The sequence below is a fragment of the Dasypus novemcinctus genome, chromosome 14 (genome assembly GCF_030445035.2).
Source record: "Dasypus novemcinctus isolate mDasNov1 chromosome 14, mDasNov1.1.hap2, whole genome shotgun sequence".
Lineage (NCBI taxonomy): Eukaryota > Metazoa > Chordata > Mammalia > Cingulata > Dasypodidae > Dasypus > Dasypus novemcinctus.
Genome location: NC_080686.1, coordinates 42,214,746 through 42,235,755, shown reverse-complemented (window position 1 = coordinate 42,235,755; position 21,010 = coordinate 42,214,746). Strand labels below are relative to the sequence as shown.

Here is a 21,010-nt window from a genome sequence, read left to right as displayed (position 1 = left end):
TAAGAGTCTCAACTCTGCTGAGGCTCAGGGCCCAGCTGGCACATGGGCAGTCCAGAGATTCAGGTCCCCTGAGTATGCACCATCCCTAGTGCCAACCACAGGGTCAGTAAAAGTGATAAAAGAGGCATGTGTAGGAAGGTCACGTCTGAGTCCAGCTCCATCACACTTAGAGCACAAATTCCAAAGTAGGGGCTTCTGACATGGCACGGAACTCCAAATCAATCTGCCATGACTATATACCCCATGGATCTCCATACCCTTCAGGAGAACCAGCACCTAGGGTTGTATCTACTTTGGCTCTCTCTGGGGTCCTGCTGAGGCGTGCGTAAGTGTGACCCCTTTGATGACCTCCCTACTCTTTTTGGAAGACTCTTAGCCACATAAACTCATTTGTCTTTGCCATTTCCCCCTTTTACTCAAGGTCAAAAAGCAGTTGATCCAACTTGTAGGCTGAGATATTCAGCTGGTCTGAGTTGACCCTTTTATTCAAGGTTTCTTTCTAGTTACATCACCAGTTAGTGATTGGTAGTGATCCCTTGGCGCCAGGGAGGCTCATCCCCAGGAGTTGTGTCCCACACTGGGGGGAAGGTAATGCATTTACATGCTGAGTTTGGTTTAGAGAGTGGCCACATTAAGCAACATGGAGGCTCTCAGGAGTTTATATTTCAGGCATACAGGCTCATAAGCATAGTCATCAGTATCAAGGGCTCATTATTGGACCATTCTTCCTTGTTGGTCTTTGCCATTGCACTTGGGGGATTACTGTTGTTCCATTGGGGAATGTGACAGAGCTCTCCTGGGTAGGAACTCAGTACTCCCTCAGTTGACATTTGTAACTGTAACTATTATAAAAATACCCAACATATATCAGAACATTTTTATGTCCCCTATATACATGCCTTGGAGAACTCCCTCCCACTCATGTGCCCCCCATCAATAACATCCCACACCAGTGTTCCTCCCCTGCCATATTTCAATCTCTCTGTGGCCCAAAACTTCTTCAACAATGAAGCCTAATATATTGCCAAATTCAATTAATAGGAAATTGTAATATAGTGATATGTTTAAAGTTTAGAAACAGAATACACAATAATTTGGAAATACTAAAATAAAGTAAAAATAAATTGGTGTATTAATAAAATGAAAAATATTATAAAGCTTTGTTTCAAACATTTTGCCTATCATCATTGTAATAGGTGTTTACCTGTATGTATAGTGGCAAGGCACTTTATTTCATCTCTTCCTCAGTGTCTACATCTAATTTTTAAAATTTGTCTTCAAAAAAGTTTTGGATCACAGTAATTCACACACACAATATAGGGGACTCCCATATATCCAACATCAAGCCCTTTTCCTCTTTCCCCAGCAATGATCTTTTTACATGTTCTTATTATATTTGCTGCAGCTGATGTACAGATTTTGAAACATAGCTATCAAACATGGTTCCATTTTGGTTTACATTATGGTTTATATTTTAGACTCTACAAATTTCTAAATTTTTAGCTTCCTTGTGTTTTACGTTATGGTTTACATTTTGGCTTATAGACTTTTATACACTTTTGGTGTAAGTTAACATGTCCTGTATCCACCATTGCATGATCTTGTGGAGCATTTCCATTGCCCCCCAGTTGCCCTGCTTTCGTCTATTCTATACCTCTCTCTCCCTCCCCACAGGGCCCACAGTGACAATCAATCTTCACTACTGAGGGACCAGATTTATAGATACTGTAACAATGCTGAGGGCTTGATATACTAGGCTGCCCTAAGTAATTGGGAGCTATTGATTCTCTCGAGAGATACAATTCCATCTATTTGGAAACATCAGGTCTCCCCAGGATGTGGGTGTACCTTCATACTCATTGTATGGGTCTACTCCCAATGATTTAATACACTATGACAAAGTGAGCACTCACACACTCCCTAGGAGCTTGCCCCTGTACCAGATACCCACCCCCAAGCACCTTAAATATGTAATCCTTCCTTATTAATCAACTTAATAGTCACTTCCTTATTGAAATTTCAATACTTCTTTTTAATATGCTTAATCTATATTCTGTATCAGATATGACTGGTAACTAGTATTCACAGGTCTGATACTGCAATTTGCTCTTGCTCCAGATTCTTGTTCAGAGTGACTTTTTCTTGTGTGTTTGCTGAGTGTTCATCGTGAACTTATATTCCCTTGAATTTTATAATGTGGTGGTTCTTTCGGACTTGTTATTGAAGGTAGATTCCCTCTCTAGAGATGAACCTTGTTGCTTCTTACAGGTGCTGAAGGGACACAACAATCCAGGATCATCACTAGGTACTCTGTAGGCTCAACATTTCTGGGTCACACTCATATGATTATAGTATTATAGTTAGAGCTTTTCAGACAAGAATTGTTTCTCTTTTTTTACCAGTAGACCTACAACCAAGGCCAAGACAGATCAGTCTCTGTGGGGTGGGCTTTTACTGGTTCACTCACTGACATGCCACTGCTTATGAATCTTAACTTGATGTGGGGTCTCCTATCTGCCCCAAGTTCTTACCCCTGTCTGCCGACCTCATATTACTGCTAAAATTCAGGCTCTGGGTGCACAAGAATTATCAGATATCTTTAGGGCAAATGCTGTCTCTAGGGCTAGCCTATCCCTGTAGAATTGTTTCCTCATATCTGGAGTAATTCAAATTGTTTCTTTTACTTTACTTTCAGTTCAACTAAGCTTTAAATACTTAAAAAAAAAAAAACCTTGTCATCCAGCATTTTTTTTTTTTTGGTTTTTTTATTTCTCTCCCCTTCCCTCCCCCCCCAAGTTGTCTGTTCTCTGTGTCCATTTGCTGCATGTTCTTCCTTGTCCACTTCTGTTGTTGTCAGCAGCACAGGAATCTGGTGTCTCTTTTTGTTGTGTCATCTTGTTGTGTCAGTTCTCCGTGTGTGCGGCGCCATTCCTGGGCAGGCTGCACTTTCTTTTGCGCTAGGCACCTCTCCTTACAAGGGGCGCATTCCCTGCGCATGGGGCTCCCCTATGCAGGGGACACCCCTGCGTGGCAGGGCACTCCCCACACACATCAGCACTGCGCATGGGCCAGCTCCACACGGGTCAAGGAGGCCCAGGGTTTGAACTGCGGACCTCCCATGTGGTAAACGGATGTCCAAACCACTGGGCCGAGTCCGCTTCCTCATCCAGCATTTTTTGCTGTTCTGTACTATTGTTACTCTGCACATCTAGTATATACTGCTGGAAATGGAAATTCCATGGGAATGTCTACATACAAGGTCTGTATGAAGACTCTCACAGAGCCTTAGAAGATGAACTCAGTTAATGCAGTTTTGACTTGCACAGTACCATAATAACAAGGCCGGCAGCACATGTTTTATGTTATTCTTTGTCCTTACTTTGCCCATGAATTTCACCATTTGACATATATAGGTAGCTCTTTACTGCCTACTGGATGAAAGCCAAAAGCATTTCTACAACTCTCAGGTGAGTATTTGTGTGTGTGTATGTGGTGTAGTCTAAAGGCAAAGGTGTGTAGTCTAAAAGACAAATTACATTAAGAATCTTGTTTTGTGTGTATGCATGTTGTATGAGGTTGCCTGCCCTTTTTGGAATATACTTATTTTTAGGCATTAGACATTTCTAAATCTTACCTGAAAGGTCTTCTCCCACCTCTGAGTGTTTGCACTTGGTGTTCCCCCTCTTGAAGTGCTTTCTCTGCTAACATTCACATGCATCACCTCCCTCATCTACATTTTGTTTAAATGTCACCATTTTAGGGGGGCCTTCCTCTGTCACTCTTTCTAAAATGCAATAATTTCCCCAACTCTTCCTCTGAATTAATTGAACCATCATCTAGCATCTATTATAAAAGTTTACAAACTCTTTTATATTCTGGCTTTTTCACTAAAGTGTAATCTCCATGAGGGATGAGATTTGGGTCTATTTTTTCCAGTACATTTCCTGTGCCTAGCACATCATAAGTGCTCAGTAAACATTTATATTATGACCTAAATGAATGGATGTGAAAACACCTCATTTCTCTTGATTTGAAGACACAGAACCTAGTGCTGCCTGTAAGTCTACATTATGGTGCTTCAACTGAAAAGATAGGCATCCGTTACTTTATCATCCTTCTGTCTCCACAGTCACAGATTTTAGGTTGAGCCTTCTATAACTGTACTTTCCATTTTATTCTGATGTTCAAAGTGCTCTTTAAAGTTTTCTTCTGCCCATATTGCAAGCATGTTCTTGTGCCCTTTTTTTGTCCCCAAATGATACCAAACTACTTGGGGACTTAGTTGTTATTCATTTCACTCCCAAAGGAATATGGGGTTGATGATAAAAGTCTTGCACTTCCTTGAGTGAAGAGTGACTAGTTGGCATTTTCTGATATCATTGTGAGTCAGCATAGACTCATAGGTATATATGTGAGTGTGATATATACTGTGTGATCTCAGAGAGGAAGCTGGAATGGTAGACCACCACAAAAACCAGTAAAGCATTAGATAGTGATGATCAATGGTGACTTGGTGAATTGAACTGAGCTCGAGGCATGTGGACTCTGCCTCTGAGATGTTGCAGAAAGGAGGCTAGTCAAATACAAAGTTAGGTCAGGGCATCAGATCCTCGAAGCTTAGTGGCCTTTACTATGAAGCAGACCTGGATTAAATTCTAGCTTCAGCACTTACCAGCTTGCTCTACCTTCAGCACATTTCCAAAGAAATATTTCTTGTTCCATAGAAACCCAATAGTTCTGTCTTCTCCCTCTTTGTTGCGCTCCTCAGGACTATTTCCTATCCTTCTCTGTCTTGAGAAGCTGACCTCATTGGCTGCCCATTTGGGCTCCCTTCCCAATTTGGTTCTGGTCAGGTTTGGCACCAGCAGGAGATCAAAGGGAAGAGGAGAGTGCGGTTGGGAACTTCTCTCCTGGCTCCTTCTCTGCTTCAGCTGTCTCCTGTCTGTCCACCCAGCATCCTTCCAGGATCACATTCCTGCTGGCATAGTCCTCCTTCACTGTTCCATTCTCTGGGCTCTGGTAACACAATTTTCTCCCTTTGTCCCTTTAGCCCTAGGAATGGTAAGAGTGTCCCACTGTTCCTTATCTCTGGGAGTATAGATCTCTGGAAATATCACCTTCATTAAATATTTTATTTGAACATGTGGGGTGAATTCTACTTCCTGCCAGGAGCCTTTCACAACAATTCAAATAAGCTTTACTCAAAAGGAAATAATTGCTCTTATAAACTGAAAATTTATGTGGTGGTTGTATATTCAGGCTAGGTTTGGTTTGGTTAAGGTTCAGTGATGTTACTGTGCTCCATCTTTTTCTGGCTTTATTCTGCTTGGAGGTTTATGGCACAGAGAAGGCAAAATGGCCACTAGCAGCTTCATACCCTAATCCTCTTCTCTTAGCAACCTAGAAAGAGAGCTTTTCTCCCAAAGTTCATATAGAAGTTCAAAGTGGTTCATTTTTACATGTTTCTACTCCTATGGCCAGGGAAAGCAGGAATACAATACAAAGTTTCACTAGGATGTCATTGAATGGGGAACACTGGTTCCTTCAAAGACAGGATGCTGGTGAATAAAAACAGTATACTCACAACATCTACGTCTCTATAATGGAGATAATCTCAACTGTTGTTATAATTAAGTGAGATAATGTAGCGTTCTTGGTATTTGGCTGGTATTCAATTCAATAAACGGTAGCAATTGTTATTATTTGAGCTGCATTAACTGTGCAAGCTTCCTTTCTCACTAAATTGCAGTCCTTATTTCTATAATGTCTTATTGCTGTTCTCTGCTGTCTAAACTTAATATGTATTGTCATTAAAGAAGTAATGGGAGCAAGTGATAATTTTTTAGTTTCAAAATATTGACCATTGTCTATTATTTTATGATTGCAAAGTGCTTTTGCATACATTACTATTTAAAATCAACTCAACAATCCTGATAGCCAGTCATGATTATCATCTTTTCAGCTTTTCAAAGAAAGAAATTCAGATTTAGACAAATTAAATGTCGTGTCTAATATTGCATAGTTGGTAGATAGCAAATTCAGGACTCAAGATGAATTTTGATTCTAAATCTTATGTTCTTTACCGGTACTATGTAAATATGGACTTGCTTTTCAAGATATTATATTTTCCAAAGAAAATGGAACATTTTGAAATTGAACAGTATTTTGTCTAAAAATCAATTTATGGGAAACTTTTCACAGAATGCGTGGACCTATGTCCATATACAGGATTTTTGTTTTGACAATGGAGGTATTTTAAGCAAACATTTTGAAATGACCATGCTAGTAAATAGGTGGGAAGGTAAAGAAGGTAAAATCGACCTTTCTCTCCATTTTGCTGATCTGCAGTAGAGATACCGAGCTTCCTACTACCACAAGGTATCTTAGGAAAGTCACATTTTGCTATTACACTTTTTGAGGCTGGAAGCTTCATGCTAATGGATATGTTTACAAAAGAAGTTAGAACAGCCCTTTTTCCTGGGTTGGGTAAGGATGTATCAGTGCTGGTTAGGAAGTGACAAGAATTGTAGTTTCCAACCTGACTATGCATCTGAATCCCTTGAGTGGCTCTTAATAGTACACATTATGAGACTCTTACCCCAAATCAGAAGGTCACTGGACCTTCATTTGTGAATCACTTTTAAGGGTTCTTCTAATTCTTAGAGTCTATGATTCTCTCTCTATATTTTTGCTGTTAATCCTTTTTTTTGGGTGGCAAGATATTTAATGCAGCATATACTTGATGATTTTCAAACTGTTAAGTTCTTTGACCAAGTAAGTAAATGCAGAGATTATTCAGACATGAGTTTTTTCTTTGAACAAACTCATAACATAATGCATATTCTGACAACCAGATCTTTAGAAGAAAATCATTTATTTTTTTTAACCACTGTTCATTGTGTAACAGTCACCCCTAACTTCTAGACTTAGCGCTTATTTAATTTTGATATGCCCTGGGGCAACCAGGACACTATCAAGCACTCATCCTTTGCTCCAGGGTTTCTTAAATTACCGGCCTATAAATCTCAACTGCAGCTGTATTTGGTTTCCATGGCAACTTACTGGGTGTCAATATATGTTGAGCATATCCATGTAACTTGGAAACCAAAAGATGTGCCTAAAAAAGCAATAAATAAAACACATGCAAAGTGGATGTTCAAGTGTTATTATTTATTTATTGTTAGGTTTGTAGAATATAAAAGAAAAAACCATTGACAGCAGATCTTAAAGTATCTGCTGAGGCCTGGGCTCAGATTTACAAGCCTAGACTAAAAGAGTGGAATTTTGATTTCTGAGATGACTAATATTGACTTGACTGCTGTTGGAATAAGGAAAGCTCTGGTTGCCTATGACACGATGAGTTTATTAGACTCTGTGATGAGTTATGTTCGATAAACCAAAGGCAGAGGTGTGAGCAGCAGGCTGGAGCACTGCTGGAGGAGGCTTTGGAGACCACAGGAGGCAAGGTCTCTATTTCTACCCTGAAACTTGATAACAGAAGAGTCCTTCATGAGTGCCTTATGAGGGCACCTGGGCATGGAGGAGCAGAAAGCACATGTAACTAGAGCTGCAGCCACTGGAGGTTATGCGAGGAAAGGCGCACTTAGAATATACCTTTCCACGTATGGACTTTATTTTTTTTCCCCAGACTTTTTCTTCAACTGAGGGATAATTTACACATAGTGAAGTGCATGTATCATAAATGTATTCCAATAATTTTGACAAATGCTTCACTCATAACCTTATCACCTCAAACAAGGTATAGAACATTTTCATCATTCCAGAAAATTCATTTGTGCCCCTCCCCTATGTCTCCCCCCCTGGAAGCAACCACTACTATTTCTTATCATTGTAGATTAAATATCGTCTTCTAAAACCTCATATAAACGAAATGAGACAGTGTGATCTCTTTGGGTCTGGCTACTTTATCTCAGTATAAAGTTTTGAGATTCACCCATGTTGTCTCTGTATGAGCAGTTTGTCCCTTTCTATTGCTGAGTAATTTTATGAATATATTAACATTTGATTATTTTTTCTTCTATTGAAAGATATTCAGGTTGTTTCCAGTCTTGGGCTAATGTTAAGAGAGTTGCTATGAGCATTTGTGTACCAGTTTTGTGTGGAAATTTTATTTCTCTTTGGTAAATACTCAAGTGAAATTGATAGGTCATAGCAATTTCATACCATAACCATATATCTATGTGTTCAGCTTTATAAGGCATTGTCAAACAGTCCTTCAAAGTGGCTGCACCATTTTACACTTTCGCTTATGATATTTGAGAGTTCTGGATGTTGCAAATCCTCATCAATATTAGGTGTGGCATTCTTTTAAAGTTTAGCTACAATAGTGGGTGTAGCAGTTTGATATTATTGATGAATTCCAAATAGAAATATTGGATTATGTTTGTAATCTGATCTGTACTGGGCATGATTGAATTATGATTAGGGCATTGGGTCCCCACTCCTTGGTGGGTGGGGACTCACAGATAAAAGGCATGGCAAAGGAAAGAATTGAGGGTTTCTGATATTGGAGTTTTGATGTTGGAGTTTGATGCTGAAGTCTTAAGCTAGAGCCCTGGGGAAAGAACAGAGCTGTTTGCCTGATAGTCTACAGCTGGCCTTGTGGAGGAAACACAGGAACTAAGCCCAGAGGAACCCAGGAAGCCTGAACCCTCACAGACATCAGCGGCCATCTTGCTCCAACATGTAGAAATAGACTTTGGTGATGGAAGTAACTTAGGCTTTATGGCCTGGTAACTGTAAGTTCCTACCCCAAATAAATACCCTTTATAACACCCAGTGGATTTCTGGTATTTTGCATCAGCACCCTTTTGGCTGACTAATACAGTGGGTTTAGATGTCTAGTCATGTATCTTTGTGGTTTTGGTTTGCATTTTCCTGATGAAAATGCATTTTTTCAAAGGTTTATGGGTCATTTGCATATCTTCCTTTGAAGGTTGTCTGCACAAGTCTTTTTCTCCATTTTTATTGGCTTGATTGTCCTTTTTAAAAATTGAATTATAGATATTCTTTATATATTCTGTGTGCAGAACTCTTTTTCAGATGCATGTGTTGTGAATATTTTCTCCCAGTCTCTGCTTTGACTATTCATTTTCTTAAAGTGTCATTTGATGAGCTGAAGTTTTAGTTTTCAGAAAGTCCATTTATCATTTTGTTCTTTTATTGTTGGTGATTTCTGTGTCCTATTTAAGAAATCTTTGCTTCACCTGAAGTTGCAAAGACATTCTCTTATGTTTTCCTGTAGAACAGCATTTTTCCAGCAGAACTATTTGAGTTATCCAATATAGTTGCCTTTAGCTACATGTGGAAATTTAGCATTTGAAATAAATGGCTAGAGAGACTTAAAAATGGAATTTTTAATTTTATTTAATTTTAATAAATTTAAATTTTATTTTATATGGCCACATATGGGCAGCATATTCCTAAAAGCTTTACAGTTTTAACTTTCACATTTTTATCTATGACCCATCTCAAATTATTATTACTGTTATTATTTTCATTATTTTCATTGTTTGAGGTCAGTGGTAAAAGTTCATTGTTCTCTCCTTTTGTTTACCCAGTTGTTCCAGTATACCAGGCATTCTTAAGCTTTTTTGTTCCACAGAATCTTTTGTCAGTCAGGTGAAATAATACTCCTATAATCTATTTATTGCAAACATTCATAAGTGAAGGAATTGCTAGATTTCAGTTAGAGGTTAGAGAAAATAAAGATAATAAGTTGATTTTTTTCAATTCAAGCTCGCAGACCCCTGAAATCTTTCCATGGACGCCCAGGGGTCCATGGACCTCTGGTTAAGAACCCCTGCAATATACTGAATTGTGTTGTCAAAGACAATTGACTATATGTAGTAGTCTTTTTCTGGACCCTCTATTCTGTTCCATTAATCTATTTGTCTGTCTTTATATTTAACTATCAACTCCCAATCACCAATTAAGACAGATAATATCTTCTTTTGCACTGTTCTGACATTGTTATTCTAACATCAGGAGTCCTGGTTTAGGGCTGTTGATTTCTTGGCAGTGGGACAGTCTAAGGTGATCCAAAATGATGTTGGGGAGATGGAAGAGCAGATGTGAGAAATTTCCCTTGACTTATTTCTCCACTCCTGTACCTGACTGCTCTTCCCCTTCCAGCACCCCGTCTCCTCTGTCCCTCTCCTATGCCAGCCTATAACAACCTCTGGTGTCCTTAGGTGTTTCTTCCAGTTTTTAAGTTAGTGCCTCACCTCCTTGCTCATTCTCCTTTAGTAGTGACCCAGAATTAATCTGGGGAAGGGGAGCCAATAACTCATGTTCCTTCACTATTTTATCAGGAACTGGGCAATCTACTATTACGCAGTTGTTTTGATACTATGTACGAATGTGGATGCTATGTTTATACGTAATTTACATATGAGAGTAGAAGTATGCCTAAATATACCTAATGAGCTATTTAGTTTTTAATAATTATTGTGTGTTAATGCCTGAGGATGTAATTCAAAGTAACAAAACCAACAAAATTGATAGTGGTTTCTAGAGTATGCACTAGAATGTAATTCTCATTGCTTTAGAATGTAATGATCAATGGGAGCCATTTCCTTCTACAAGGATGTGGACGTCTCAAACGTTTTGATCTTGAGACTCCTATTTTTTTTTTCTCCCAAACAAATATGCTCCTTGAAAATTGCTTTTCAAATCTGTCTGTAAGCTATGATTCTGATCATAATAATTAGCTTTATTTATTTTCTTATAAAGGGGCTCAACCTAATGACATTTTTGCTGGCTATGTTCTTAGCCTTACTAGAATTCCTATTATGATTGATTTTGGAAAAAAATAAGACAATTACTATTCCTTTCTTAGATATTTGTCTTATTTTCTCTGTTAATACAATCCATTCCATCTACAGAAATTTCTCCAATATTATGGTCAACCTGATTTGAAAGTAGTTAAATAGTGTCAGGACTGCTAGTATTTAGTGTAGTCATAACTTGAGTCTAGAAACTGATTGGAATAAAGCTAACTCTGTTAACTAGGCCCAAGGTACAGAAACAAAGTTGATTGTGTTATTTCTTATTTCTCTTCTCTTTAATTCACCCTCTCCTAATTCATACAAGCATGCTCACTTCCTGCATCTGGTCTTATCTTTATTTCCTCATCTCATTCCAGATACTTAAGTCTTTGTCACTTTGCTTAGCTTGTTCTGCAGTGTTATTCATTCTTGCAGTGGATGATGATCTTTTTCAACCTCTTTTCATTCTGTTTGCCAAAGCTTTAAAAACACAACTGTTTTTTTAAAGGCGAGAATTAAAATCATTAGAAGGTGAGAGATTTCCAAGTTTAGATTTTCAAGAGAGATTAATACTTGGACGTTTTTGTATGATGAAGAGGTGAAGGGAGAACCCTAGAGACTTATATATGGTATCGATAAATAATTTTCAGAAATTAAGTGTAGGGTTTAGGTTTTGGTGACTCTTTTAGCTTCCTAGCTGCCAAATCAAATGTCATACAGGGGGTTGGCTTAAACAACAGGAATTTATTGGCTCATGGCTTTGAGACTAGGAGAAGTCTGAAATGAAGGCATCATTAAAGCAAAGCTTTCTCCCAGAAGAGCATGACATTCAGCAGCTGGCTGCTCCCTGTGGCTTTTCCATTCTGTTTTTAAATGTATCCAGTAATCCAGATTAAAGTCCAAACGGATCATTTGGGCCACATCTTAACTGAAGTAACATCTCGAAGAGCTCTTATTTACAGTGGGTGCATACCCACAAGAATGGACTGAGTATAAGAACAGGTTTTTCTGGAGTATATAGCTTCAAGCCACCACAGTGGAAAACAGCATTTTCTTTGGTTTTCAGCCAAAAAGATGGAGATGAAAGATATGTGTGACAATTTTGGGATTGATAACACTGGTTCCTCAGAGTGGTCTTCCATGATCAGTGTAATGGGAGGAAATTTTCTTGAAACCCTGGACCCTCAAGCACTTGACTCCTAGTGAATATAGAGATCCAGTAAGTGGGTAGCTGAGGCCTCAAAGCTTGCCGTAGTGTGGTCAGGATGTGGGCACTAGCCATACTAGACCTCCACAAGCATCCTGAGCTGAGCCTCGACTGAAACCAAGCTGGGAAGATGTTTGGTTCTGGGTGTGGGTGAGTAGTTAACCTCCATAGAATTGACCTTAAATTAGCCAGACTATGGTTGGAATGTTAAGACAGAGAAAACTGGAATTCCAGTACTACAGAGATCACATCCATCCCCTCCGGGGTTGGGAGGCAGAAATTAAACTAGAGGACTCTAAGCCAAAAACTCTAGGGACAAATCTTATAGAATGGAAACAAGAACAGTATAGGGGAGTAGGTCCAAAAATCTGTGCTAAATTCCTGATATTTATGGGTGATAGCTAGTGATGATGGGAGGATGGCTTAAAGGTTTTAGGGGTTGGAGAGTGTGTGGATTAATTACTTATGCCAAGAAGAGAATTTCAAATATTCTGTGGCATATAGTAAATTTTCATTAAATGTGAGATTATTATTATAATTATTATATTATTGATTCTAGCTCATCCTTACATGTGTCTACAGGACACAAAAGAAAAAAACAATAAACTGAATTTCATCAACATTCAAACCTTAAAAGGCACCATTAAGAAAATAAAAAGGCAAGCCACAGAATGGGAGAAAAATATTTGCAAAACATATATATAATAAGATCTTGTATCTGGAATATACAAAAGCACAGTTATAACCCATTAGTAAAAGGACAAACATCTCAATAAGCAGATGATAAAGCAATTTGAGCAGTCACTTTACCATGGAAGATATATGTAGATGGTAAATAAACATTTGACAATGATTAATGACATTAATCATTAGGGCAATGCAAATTAAGACCACAATGAGATAACACTACACATATATTAAAATGTCTAAAATTAACAATATTGGCAAACTAAATGTTGGGAGAATGTGAAACTACTTGAGCTCTCATACATTGTTGGTGGGAATGTAAAATGACACCACTTTGGAAAACAGGTTGGTAGGTTCTTAAAGTTTAAACACACACTAATCATATGACTTGGCCATTCCACTCCTGTGTATTTACCTAAGAGCAATGAAAGCAAATGTCCATGCAAAGACCTGTACAGAATTGCTCATAGCACCTTTATTTGTAATAGTGAAAAAGTAGAAACAGCCCTAATATCCATCAACAAATGAAAGGATAGACATGTTGTGATGGAGCCACACATTTCCCTCTAACATGATTTTATGACCCACAATTTGAAAAGCACAGTTTATTTGACTATGTCAAAACAAAGCCAAAGATGACAGTTTAAAGTTTGGGATACTTTCCTTGCGCCTGACGCGGGAAGCTCCTGTTGCCTGGAAAACTCTTCTTGAACTTGAGATTCTGCTTTGGCGTCTCCTTTTGGCAATTTCCCTAGTCCTTTTTTCCCCATAAAAAACTTCATTACTGTCTCTTTTGGCCACTATTAAAACAAGCCCATTTATTAAATTGAAGTGTTGATAATTTTGTAAGGAAGACTATATTTTTTTCATCTTTGCTTCTATTTCTTTAACTATAAGAATAAATAAATAAAACAACGAAAGCTTAAAGGGAAAATATACATGCCTCAAATGTTCCACTGATGGGTTAGGGGCCATATGTAACTGGTCTGCTTGGCTGGGCAAAGTTTGGCAAGAATTTTTCAGGAAAGTCATGGATTTATCTTTAAACAAAAGATTTTCTAGAATATAAGATTTCTTTCTCAATATTGGTTAAAATCCTGAGATCAGAGTGATAAAGAATTCTGAAACAAAAGAGTAACTCTGCAGAAAAATCCAAGGCAATAAATGTCATTAAAAAGCCTACTTGTTCTTTCAGAGGGTCCTGTGGGCCATGCCTTGTCCTGTGAAATTAAGAAGTCTGGTACAGACCAGTGGTACAGGGAGATCAGTAACTGCCAAAATGCAATTTAATAATTTGATTTCTAACCTATTGGGACAGAAGCTGTTTTGAGGATCTCAGGAAAATTAAGGACTCTGTTCTTAGCAAAAGCTTACCCAACTACACCTGGAATTTCATAGGTCAGACTCCCATGATAAGAACCCTGCACAAGATTTTAACAGGACATCACTTCAGGATAGTCAGGATATTTTCAGGAGAATTTATTAACAAAGTGCATCAGTTTCCTGTGACTGTGGTAACAAACCACCATGAATGTCCTTACTTAAAGCAACAGAAACTTATTCTCACAGTTTTGGAGGCCAGAAGAATGAAATCAGTATCACTGGGCTGAAATCAGAAAGTTGGCAGAGCCACGCTCTCTCCGGAGGCCCTAGGGGATAATACGTTCCTTTGCTCTTAACCATCTTCTGGTGGCTGCTGGCATTCTTTGACTTTTGACTGCATTCCTCCTCTTCTGTTGGTTACAAGGACACTTGTGATGGCATTTAGGGGCACTGGGATAATCCAGGATAATCTCCCCATCTCAAAAGCTTAATCGCATCTGCAAAGATCTTTTTTCCTTATTAGGCAGCATTTGCAGCTGGAAATTAGGACCTGATATCTTTGAGTGGCTGTTATTCAGCTTACACGTAAAGGGACCATGTGAAAACTAGGCCAAGTCTAGTGGGAGAAACCAGCAGCTTGGAGCTGCAACTTGAACGGCTGGTGAGGATGTGGGGACTGGGGCTTGAGAGGAGAGAGCTGTGTAGACGAGGCTTCCTGGTGAGGAACAGCTGTGGGACTGAGAAGAAGGCTGGGTGCCATTGGATCCCTGTGACTGATGGTGCCCAGTGACTTCTGGTACATGGAAGATCAATATCAACCACCTCCATCACCCACTTTGGTTTCCCAAGGTGCTGCCAACTCTTAGAGCTGAAAGATGAGGTATCAGTCAGGGTTCTCCAGAGAAACAGAACCGTGGGATGCATGGGGGCACGTGCTTGCACACATACATACATATATATATGTAAAGGATTTCGTGTGGTTGTGGGGGATGGCAAGCTTGAAATTTGTAGGGCAGGCTGGAAACTCGGGCAGGATTTTTATGCTGCAGTCTGGAGACAGAATTTCTTCTCCAGGTAACCTAAATTTTTCTCTTAAGGCTTTCAACTGATTGGAGGGTGCCCACCAAGCTTTAAAGTTAACTGATTGTGGATGTTAACCACACCTACAAAATACCTTCACAGCAATACCTAGATTCATGTTTCATTAAATAACTGGATATTCTAACCTAGCCAGTTGACTCATCGGACTGATCTCCACTATGGGAACCCTTTCTGGTCATCTTCATTGTCTTCATCATCAGAATAGAGTAGATTTGTGATCCACACCCTATTATCCTATTATCCAGACATAGTATACTTCTTAAGATATGGCTAAATGCTTTATGTCACTCAGCATTTATGTATTTGTCTTGTGTATACCTTCTGCCTCAAATATGGTATCTTTCAATTTAATTGGGATGATTTGCTACCTAGGATATTTGGACAGTCATACCTTTTTCGTTATCTAAATTAACCAATAAACTTCCATGTTTATATATACCAAGTAGTGTATCACAACAGATATATGCATGCCCAGTGATATCTGAGTATCACTCAATGCTGAAACGTACCCTGTCCTTGAAATTAATTATCTCTGAGGCTTAACACATCTCTTGAATTTTAATTCCATTCATGACCCAATCCCATACCTGACCTTGCTCTTGACCCTCACCCAAATCCCAGTCACAACCTGTTTCTGAGTGAGTAAATAAGATGGAAACAGTAGAGTTGATTGCCTAAAATACCACCATTCTTGGAGGGGCTCATTAGCTGGGCATATAGATGTAGATTTTGGCAACAGGTTTTTGAAGGACAAAGGCTGTATTTGGCATTAAATAAATGATTTTGAGACTGATAAGAATGTTTCTCTTCCAACAGGACAGGATAGAGTTTGAGGAGGGACAGGGCAGTAATACACTCCTTAAATAGAACCTTGCAGCCTGTAGACAAATCTAGGATGATAAATGCCATGAAGAGGTTAAATTAATCTTCTGACCTGGCCTTAACATCTTTTCCTGCCCAGCATGACCCTTGATTTAAGAGAACTTCTGTTTCCAAGAAATTTGATACTTGGCATACCAAATACATGTTAAGTTGCTAAACTGGAGTTGAATCTCATTACTTTAAGTCTTTCTGAAGTTAGCACTGTTTTGAAAATCTGAGGAAAGTCACTTTCTCCCCAGAAAATTTCATATAAACACATACACATTACAATTTTGCATACTACTTTGCGGACTTTCACAATTCAAGCACCCAATATTTAGAAAGCCATGAATTATAGATCGTAACTATTCTAGGTAACTGGCCTAGAAAGGGACTCTATTATTAAAGGAACTTTCTCCAGGCAGGTTCTCCTTGTTCTGAAAGTTTCTCTTCTGGGCTTGCTTTCCTTCACTGGGTCATCTCCAAGTCTTATCTATCCTAGAGATCACTTCTCCTGGGTAATCTACCCCAGAAAGATCATGAATTATTTAGACCGCATTTACCTGAGGCTTTGACACAATGTTTAGCCCTTCAGAGAGGAGCATAGCTTGGCCCTTGAGAGACAGACAATGCACAGGCAGGCTAATTAAGCCTGTATGTGACCAGATTTTAGCAGCTTCTGATCACCGCCTCCCAGTGGACTGGTTGGCTGCCTTCTGTCCCCATAAACAGAGACACTCACAATATACAACCACCACCACCATGTCCTAGATGACCTTGCTGAGACAGACATAATTTAGACACACTTATGCTGTCTCACACAAGCCACAGAGGTACGTAAGATAGTAATTTAACTCATGTTATAGCTTAGGAAACTGAGGCGTTGATCATACAGTAAATTTCTCATCCATATACAGTGAATGTATGACAGCTAAGATTGACTCACCTCGCTACATTTCAGAATCATCATCACCTTGCTCATCAACATTTCTGTCTGTAATTTGGTTCTTCTTGGCCCTTTATCACCCAGTCCAATTCAGACCCAGAGTGCATCTTAATTCCTCACCATTATACCCTCTGAAGAGAGGGTTTCAGCAAAGGTTTCATCCTACTCTGTTTAGGGCCAAGCTCCAGGTCTGGATTCTTTGCCTCCATTGGGAATTTACTCGATCAGACAAATTTCAGCTTCCTTTAGTTTTGTTGCACAATCAAAATTTTTTTCCCCTTCCTTCGAACCTTAGGAGCAGAGTTACATTCCTCCATTCCTAGTACCTTGTCATCATTGGTCTCTGTAACTCCATGTCTATTTTCATCCTATTTTCTCTTCTTCCTGACAACGGTTCTGTTTAATATGCATCCTTTTTGCATGTGTATCTTCTAGAAATTGTTTTGTGCATGTGTTTTTAATGTATGTAGGCATCATGTTATTGTATTAGTTATGGTAATGTTAGCTACAATGACAGGCAAGCCCCAAATTTTAGGTGCTGAGCATAATAAACTTGCTTGTTCACAAGATATGTTCTGGTTGGGTGACTTTCCTCCAATTAGTGATTCAGGAACCCAGACTCCTTCCATCTTGTGGCTCTGTCAGTCCAACACAGAGCAACCAAGGTCAGCCTGAAGGTTGCAGCATTTGAGACACCTATAATAGAAAGGAAAAAGAGTGTAGAGGATGCCCTAGTGTAGAAAGCTTGTCTGAAATCCACCTCTTTCCCTCCAGAATTCCAGGCACAAACGTTTACAAATGATTCCTTCTTGACCATTAATTCATTGGCGCCAGGGGCTAAGCTCTACAGAATACACGAATTACTTTTGAAGTGCAGGCATCTCCAGAAAATATCCAGTAGCTGAACAAACTTTATTTCACTTATGACTTGCATTTATACATTTTAAGTGGCATCCAACAAACAATAGACAACAAGCATTGTTTTCAGTCCTTCTTTTTGTTAAGTTCCACACTAAGCTCCTCTAAGGAGAGAACTCTTTTATGTGGGGATTGTACATGTAAAAAGCCCAGAAAAGGTGATGTGAAAAATTTTGGTTTAACAGAGATGTTACAAAAGTTCTGCCTGAGGTCAGAAGAAGGTATAATCAATTTTGAGAAAAGAGTCAGAGAAGGGTTCATATTACACTTATTTGGGATAGAAAGGCAAGAAGAATATTTCCAGAAGAAAGAATAAATTTAAAAAGACTTGAAGGCCTGGAAAAGCAGAACAAGTCAATGGGGGTGGCTGCAGCATTGAGTGCAGGACACAGATTTGCAGGGCTTTATGTCAGATAGGTGTTCTGATCTATCTGCCGTCGAAAGTCAGAGTCAAACTCAGCTTGCAGAAACAGAACACCAGGGTTCAAGGGCAGGTTTGCAGTTCATTTGAACTTTGTACACCTAACCTTCCTTATTTGTAAAATTTCCATGATGATAATTTCTGATTTCCACCTGGAAGTGTCATTGTGAAACTCACACAGAATGATCTAAAATCCTCTTGTACACTTTACAAGTTGTTCACAGACAAGAATTGTTGTTGTGGCCTGTGCCACTCAGTAGGAAATATGCTAGCCAGCTGAGCCTTTGTCTACTGTTGTCATAAAATCTTACATCTTTTATTGATTTTTAACATATCAGGCATTCAGGTCTTTCCTCTCTTGATTTCTTAGCCAGCTCTGTAAATCCTATAATGTGCAGCATGATACAAACACATTGTGTGCATCAATATACATGTCTTGATTTGCTACTTTTTAAAATGTTTGGTAGTGTCCACTACAATAGACAAACATAGTCTTTAGGACTTGGTGATCAACGATGTCTTAAAACAATTCAGGGGTTTCCTTAATAATGGAAATTCAGTGACAAGGTCATGGAATTGAGTCAAAGTAGATGGAACTTCAGAATTTTCCCAGACTTGTCAGTGCAAGCAAGACTACCCTGAAGAGCCAGAGGGTAGGAATGGAGAAGAGTAAGAACAGAAAGAAGAGGGTCTAGGGAGATGGGATGCAGACAGAAAACAGAAGTCCAAGCAACTTTTCAGAATAGAGTTGGTCTAAAGTTACCTACCAGGGTCTTACTTCCTATAGGAGCAGTTTAAGGCGCTGCACATAAGCACTAGAAACCCTGGTGAGCAGAAGTCCTGGCTTCCAGAAAGTTACTAACATAATGGTGCCAGAGATGGACAGTAGGCTCTGTAATAGGAATATAGAAAGAGCCCAGTTGCTAGAACAAGCATTAAGTTAGGGCGTCATAGTAGACACAATCACTGGAAACATAAGGCTACTAATGGAAAGCTACCTAAATACCTCCTGACAAAGACAGGATGGGTTACGGAACTGGAGCAAGACCAAGCCCGTTGGAGGTGCTCAGGAGCCTTGGTTTTAAGGACTAGAGAGAGATGAGGAGCCAACCAGTCCCTGAAAACCACTCAGTGTTCAGATGATTAAGAGTTTAGGAGAATTTGAAGTCATCTTTGGGAGCAAGTTTACAGAGTCCATGCAGGGCTCCATGTGAGGCATTCAGGATGACTGTACAAAGCTTGCAATCAGCCATGTGTTTACATCTTGCTATCAGAGGTCTCTCTTTGTTGTTCACATTCTATAGCATCTAGAAATCCTTGATCTCTTCATAATGATTGAATGGCATTTAAATTATATTATTTTCTCAGTTGAATTGTCTACACTCATCATTCCATTTCCCTCTTATTCACTTGGTAGTCTACCACATTCTACCTCCTATCCTAGCAACTCAGCTGAAACTTCAGCTAGTAAACAACCGTTGACTTCTGAATTGTCAGCTTCAAGAGGGATTTTCCAGTTCTCATCTTTCTGGGCATTCTGCTTCAGATGATATCATCACTTTCTTGCCTTCCTTATATTTTCCTTCTTTTGTTAGTTTTCCTTTCTCCACTTTTCTCCTTATGTATTGGGGAGAGTCTTCTGACCAACTTAATATTCTCCTGGGATCACCTCTGCTCTTAGGGACTTAACTGCCATTTTACCTACTGATAACTTACAAATTTATCTTCTGTGCCCAAAAGTTCTAAAGAGCTTCAAACTTGTGTATCCAGTTTCATGTTGGTTAATACAACCTGCATGCCCCTGGGATGCCTCTAATGTAATAACTACAAGGGAACCTGGCATTCTTCCCTCTAAAGCTGTTTTCTTATCAATGTTTGACCTTCATTGGCAACAGCATGGCCACAGAGTCACCCACAAAGTGTGACCATGCACCCCTACTTCCCAACATTTCTCTCTTCCTTCTCTTCAATGAAACAGACAAAGCCCTGCTAAATTTAGCATCTACATATTTAGTGATTTTGCCTCCTTCTACTCATCCTTTTTAATACCACCCAAACTGAATGTCAATACCTCCTTTTTATCCCTTTCCAATGAGCTCTGCTTGTTGTTTACTTAGAAGACTAGAAATTGACCCAAAAAGTAATTTCTAGAATGATACACATTTACCGTGTTACATGATGAAGTTGTAATTAAAGCACTGCAACAAAGATAAATTATTAGATCAAAGGAATAGAATAAGGAATCTAGAATCAAACCTATATGGAATCTGGTATATGACAGAGATGGCTTTATAAATAAATTGTGTAGGGACATTGTGTTCTTTATCTTATATTATTCTAACAAACAAATTCCAGATGGATTAAATTGCAAATAAAATAAAACTTTAACATATTTAGTTTAAAATAGAGAAGAATATGAATCTAGGTTAGGGCATGACTTCTTAAACCATAAAGGGAAAAATGATATATTTGATTACATCAATAATAATATCTTACAATAAAACAAATGTTAAAAGTGAAACTAATTTAAAAGTACTATAATGTACCAGGAGACTATATTTACAACACATACACAACTAAAGAAGTAGGATCCAGAATATATGAAGAAATCAAATAAATTAACAAGAAAAAGACAATCAATAGAAAAATCAGCAAAGACAATGAACAGGCATGTCAAAGCATAGGAAATCTGAATTGTTAATGAGCATATATGATGCTCAACCTCAAGTATTATAGGTGAGATACAAATTAAAACA

At 38.7% G+C, this 21,010-nt stretch overlaps 1 long non-coding RNA gene across 1 annotated transcript in view; it reads left to right on the top strand.

The window, feature by feature from the left end:
• Window positions 1-2,900: 2,900 nt before the first annotated feature.
• Window positions 2,901-21,010, top strand: part of LOC131273267 (uncharacterized) — an 86,513-nt gene continuing 68,403 nt past the window's right edge. Inside the window, exon 1 of the long non-coding RNA XR_009180433.1 lies at window positions 2,901-3,467. This is a non-coding gene — a long non-coding RNA (uncharacterized lncRNA). The remainder of the gene's footprint in view (window positions 3,468-21,010) is intronic.